Here is a 6,566-nt window from a genome sequence, read left to right as displayed (position 1 = left end):
GGTTGTGAGGTAGATGTGTTGAGTATCATTATTTCAGAGATTCATGAGAGGGTAATTCAGCAAAACACCATGATCTCTTTATTATGTCTTATGTTTTCACTATGTAGGGATGCTATAGTTCCAATGATTGTTGAGGTAGATCTGCTGATTAGAGTGAATAGAACTATAGACTCTGGGCTCATTAAAGATGATACAAACTCGATCAAACAGTAATGTGCTCCTTTTCCAGAGGTGCAGCTACTAGAGTTTGTACATATTCTACCGCCTGTGCAAGATGATGCAACAGCTGCTCCGCACCAGCGGCCACCTTCCATAGAACCATATGATGATGCCTCAGCTATTTTGGTAGCTTTTTCTACTATGGTTTCACGACTAGAGCACACAATCTTGGTCTCCATTTCAGCTGAGGCTGTACATACTATGATGCAGAGGAAAGCATAGAACGAGGCCCAAATGGGCAAGTTGATTCAGCAGCTCAAGCCATAGGTTTATATAGACACCACTTAATACGAAGAGCATGTGGAAGCAAAGTTTGAACCTTCTTTGGCTGATCGAGCACGACAAATTCAGGCACATATTGATGCCTTTGAGCTGAGGGTGAATGGGAGGTTGCAAGCCTCGTCTAGTGCTGACATTACTTCTATTCATACTGAGATAGGAACACTCCATGTAGAGATCATATCTATGGCTACACCATCCCTTACGCCATTTGCTTTACCTGTTTTTAGCTGCCATAATTGTTTGATTTGTTTGAGGATGATGAGTCCACAGTGGCCTGAGAAAAAAGACCTTATACTGAGGATTCCACTTTGGACAAGGATGAGGCAATAAAGAGAAAAGGCAGGGAGAACTAGGAGGTTAAGGAGGCCACTCGGGCATCTTTAGTGTCCTAGGAGATACTACAAAAGGAGGAGAGGCAACGTTCTTTTGGAGCTTTGAGCTCCCATATTGACAGTCATGATGACGTACAAACTACTATGGAACCACATGCTACTGTACCAGGATCCACACAGATGGACCTGGATGCCACCATATAGACTTCGGCGGTTAGGCACAATAGATTCTTTTCCCTATTCCCCCTTATTGTTTTCACTATTTGTTGTACTGTATTGAGGACAATGCAAGGATTTTCAAGTAGAGGTGGGATGGTTATGAATGAATGCATGAGTATCTAGGCAAAGTCTGAGTACCCTAGACACTCAACTAAATCCTTGGTGTTTTCTTGCCTGTGTTCTTTTTCCTCAAAGGAGTTTTTTTAATTTATGTTAAACCGACATGTTTAGGACATAGATTAAAACAAGAGTAGGTATCTATAGTATAAAGGTTAAATTTTAAATGAAAACAAATAGACCTTCTCCAAAATTTTCTTGAATTGCTGCGACTGTTTCTTGGATAGATTAACTATGTAAGATCTTTATGTGACATGATGTAAACCAGTATAATAACACATGCCTTAAACTAAAACATGAACCAAAGATTAATGATTGATAATGAAATTTGTTGCCAAGTGTGTGTGAGCCATTTGTGTGTTTGGATTGTTTATGCTAATCTAGAACTTGCCCTGTGGTCGTACTATGATGATTGAGTTGTGGGCTAGGAAAGGATCATAAGCCATTTTTGAGTTAGTCAACTTAGCCTTAAAAGAACCAACCAAACATTGTTTTACCCTTTGAACCAAAGATATAAACTTCTAAATGACTTTTTTGGTCAAATAAAGACGTGTTTCAAATACCCCTAATCCACATGGCAATCCCTTTTTTTGGCCCCAGTCCCTCCAAGGATAAATGTGCACCTCAACTCAATCTAAAAGCCTAAGTTGAGGGTGGCTACTATGAGAGGAAAGCGAGAAAAGAGGGGGTGTAAGAAAATAAAAATAAAAGAAAGAAAAGGTTTGAAAAAATTATGTGTGAAAAGGAAGAAAAAGGTGGTTGGCTAAAATGAATAAATGGTTTAGAAAGAGTGAGAAAAGAGAAGCACAAAGCATAAGAACAAAGTACAAACAAAAGCCACGCCTAAGGTGAAAGCAGCAAGCGAAGACAAAGAGTGAAATAAAGTGTGGGTTTAAAAAGGTGGACTCAAAGTTGATGTAGTGTTTGAAGAGGCCAAACGTCACTAAACTCTAAATACACCACACCTGCCCCCGAGCCTACATTACAAGCCGCAAAAGTCCTAGTGATCCTAACTCAATAGTTCAAGAGTCTAAGTATTGAAAATAAGGGCAAGCCTATGGTATTGTGCATGAAAGTATGAATTTCATTTATGAGTGTGAGTGTTTTCCCATGTCCCTGAATTTTAAAGAATAAATACAATTTCATGAGTGAAAAAGGGACTTCTTTTTTAGTGAGGGAAGAAGTTGCGTAGTGAAATTTACCTATTTGTCGGATCAAGGATTTTGGAGAAATTAACTTACTGATTCTATATGTAACACACTAGGAAAAAATTATTAATAAAAAGTCTACTTTGTTAAGGATTCATGGGGAACACATAAAACCCTAGTTTCACTTCTTATTGATTTAAACCACATTAAACAGTACATTCATTCGTTAATGTTTGCTATTTAATTTATCGATCAATTTATAAAAATCCCCTCTTTGTTTTCTCTTTTTATGGAAATAACTTGATTACTAAAGCAAATAATAAATAATTGATCTAAAGTCTAAACCATATTCCTTGTGGGATCAATACCTCTACTTTCTTTAGACTTGGCAGGGAATAAGACATGTTCCTAGATTACCGTCATGATAAGTATCCAAAAGTACCACAAGATAACCGAATGTCAATACATGTAAATAGAAAAAAAAGGAAATGGAATGTTGTTCTCGAAACATGGGAACTCACCAAATAAGTAGCCTTCAATGATCAACCTAGCCACGTGAATGAGAATCCAGAGCAATGTTGGTCCCTACATGGTGATATCATATAGGAAAAAGTATGTGTTAGTACTTTAAATGTACTAAGTATGTGAGCATGCAATGCAATATATCATTATACAATAAGGTGATACAATGGACCATGCTAGAACCTTGCGATTATTTGAAATACCATTTGGAGTAATGAAGCTTAGTCAATAAAATATAGAAACCATCATGACTCATAAAAGCAACTTAAACATTATAAAGGTTCATGAGTTGTTATAAGAAACCATATACTTGCAAAGTACCATGAATCGTAAATAAATATACCATAAACCTTTTGAAAGAAATCTTTAACTTTGTGCTAGCACATACTTTATTTAGTGATAGATATAGTACACATAATATAATATATATTAAACATTGGAGGAGGAACCTTGTGCCTTTGTGAAATCAACCGTAAACCAACATAAACCATGTGAACTATAATATGTAGTCTTGATGTTACCCGTACATCAGAGGAAAAAGGGGAGACTACTTGTCAACGTAAACTCCGTCATGCCTAAGTGGATCTACTAAGCTATTGTGTGAATCGAGTAATCGCTCCTAGTTCTTAGACTCGAGTACTCACATCTAATGCTTGATATTTTGGGTACTCACCTCTTAGAGATTTGGATATTCACCTCTATCTCTTTTATATCTACAGTTCCATGTAGTTCTGGGACATGGGTATTCGCCCCTAGTCCAGCTAGGTTCTAGGTAAGCTCTTAACATAATAACATTTAAAAATCATAATACCATAACCATTTGTATAATTTTAACATAAAATCATCATTCAATGGAATAGCTCATTAAAACCGTTCATTTGATTCAATACGACAATTGTTCTTTCACATTAAAGCCTTACTTTGGCTAAGAAGCCCTTCATCAGTCAACCATTTCACAAAGACTCCCTTTCATAAGTATTTACTTCATAACATTAATTAGAGTCAAACTTCATTTCAACTTTACTTCATCATAAGAAGCTATATGGGTTCATTTCATAAAGACCTTCAAATACATTTAAAGAATACTTGTATTCATGAGAGTAATATAAATTTATAAACACAAACATCTTCAAAACAACCCACCATATGCATTTTAAAACTACCTTTCAAACCTTCATATAAGAACCTTAGCAACCCATTCATTTCATGAAATTGAGAGTCAATATATATCAATATAAGTAAATAAACTTCAAATATATCATGAACTATGCATTTGGAATCATCATATAAAAGCCTATAAGATTTTGTCATTTAAAATTGAAAAGCTAGTTTGAGAAAATATTTGGGCTCCACGGATGGAAGGAACCATGGATGAAAACCCATATACCTTGAGAAGTCAACTCTTGAAAGAAAAAATTGACAAGAAATGGAGGCTTGATCTTCTTGGAGTGAAACCCTAGAATCTTTCTTGGAGATGGAGGAAGAAAGCTTGAGAGGAACTTGAAAGGTTAGGGTTTTTTTCTTAGAGTATGAGTGAGAGTGAATGAGTGTATAAAGACTTAGGGGTCTATTAGATAGGTGAAATATACCTTCAAAAAGACCTCACTTTGTGTTAAAACACAGGAAATGACTAAAATGCCCCTAAAAATATGGACAAAAGAGACTTTACGGGGACCTATCATGGTTTGTGGTGCTCACCATGGTCTGTGGTGGGGGTTCCGTGATAAGGGACTTAAAGAATTTTGGGAAAAGAACTTGCAGGGTAATTTTTGAAGTTTTTTTTTCACGGACACCTTGACGGTCTGTGAAATTATTCACAACCCATGTAGGGTGACCATGGTGCAGGTCCTGTAGGAGGCATGCAGGAGTGTGCACCACAGACCACTACACAGTCCATGAAAATCTCCACAACCCGTGGTGGTTGTTCATGGACCCTGCCTTGGGAAAATTCCTAAGGACTTTGGGGGAGGTCTCACCACGGAGGGCTTCACGGCCCGTGGTGCTCACCATGGTCTGTGGCCCTCCCTCATGGTTCTTCCTCTACATACTAAGCCTCTGAATCTCTATGATGGTTGCACACCATGTTTCTTGGTACCTACTATGGTCTGTGGTACTACCACGGTCCGTGAAGGCTTTCGTGGTCAACTTCTGGTGTTAGTTTTCTACAACTTTTCAGAGAATTCTTCCTTGGTTCCTTGGTTTAGGAGCTTTAACATTTTCGGGGTCTTATAACATCTCTCGAACTCGATCATAATACAAAGAAGGAGAAGGATAAGGAGTGGAAGCCTAAAGGAGAATATGAAAGAGGAAATTGGAAAAGCTATGATTTGTGCATCCACCTGAATCTAGACCTCTAGGAAGGGTACAGAGTACCAAAATTAGATACTTTTATGGGAACCAAAAATTCTTTTACTCATCGGAGAGAATATTGTGATCAACTCATAGGAGTTGGGAAGAACGAGGCTTTGTTAATGCGTCTTTTTAGCCAAAGCTTAAGCGGAGAGGCCTTGAAATGGTTTACTTCCCAAGAAATAAAACAATGGTCTAGTTGGAATGCATTAGCTAGAGACTTCGTCAAAAGATTTTCTTATAATGTAAAGATCGTTCTCGATTGTTATTCTTTAGAGAAAATCAAACAAAAGTCTACTGAAAGCTATTGAGAGTACGCCTATCGTTAGAGAAAAGAGGCTACAAGAGTTTGATCTCCCATGACTGAAAAAGAGATTATCGAAGTCCTTGTGCACATTCAAGAGATTGAATACTATGATAGATTGTTGTTGCTAGTAGGAGAAAAATTTGCTGAGATAGTTAAAGTATGTGAGATATTGAAGAAGCACTTAAGACCGGAAAGATTGCCCGTGTGGCTATCCAAGATGGGTCCTCAGGTTTTTTCAAAAAGAAAATATAAGATGTATACTTTAGTTTTCATGCACCTGATAAAAGGACAAAGAGATTGTCCAATTTTAGCTCCAGAAATGCCTCACCCTCCATAATATATCCTCCAGCTCCACAAAATCCCTACCCAACTTTTTATGTCTAACCAAGTTACCAAACTCCGCCTCCTAATTACCCTGCTCCACATTACCAAAATGTTCCTCTTAGCTACCAAACTCCACAATACCAAAATTTCCATATGCCAACACTTACACGCCAAAATCCTCTGAACTACCGTCAGGTAACTCCACCTCCACAAAATAATTACAACCTTCCTCTACCAAATCTTGAGAAAAAACCCTATTGAGTCTTTAATCCTTTGATTGAGAGCCGAACACAACTTTTTGAGAGACTAAAAGTGGCTGGCATGATATAGACAATTGATCTAAAGAATATTAATGTCAATTCCAAATTTTACAGACATGATCTTTATTGTGCTTATCATTAAGGAGATGCTGGACATACCACCGAGGACTGTATCAACTTAAAGCATAAAATTCAAGACCTAATAGATCAAACAGTTGTCATTCTTCAAATTTCCGCTCCCAATGTCAATAATAAACCCTTGTCAAATCATGGAGGGATGACTATTAACATGATTGAATTTGAAAGAGACTGGTGTGCAGATAAGGCGATAGTCTCAGTCAATCCTAACAATCTTGAAAGCTCTATAACTTCGCTAAGGAAAAAAGAGAGACCTGAATTTATAATCATGGCACCCCATCAAGCTTTTGCTTAAGTACTAAAGAAGGGTTTCTCAAATCTGTGGTAGTCCGGATGAGGCCTGAGAACC

Source organism: Solanum dulcamara, chromosome 2 (genome assembly GCF_947179165.1).
Source record: "Solanum dulcamara chromosome 2, daSolDulc1.2, whole genome shotgun sequence".
Taxonomy (NCBI): Eukaryota; Viridiplantae; Streptophyta; class Magnoliopsida; order Solanales; family Solanaceae; genus Solanum; species Solanum dulcamara.
The sequence above is the reverse complement of the archived record's forward strand: the minus strand, read 5'-3'. Positions refer to the sequence as shown.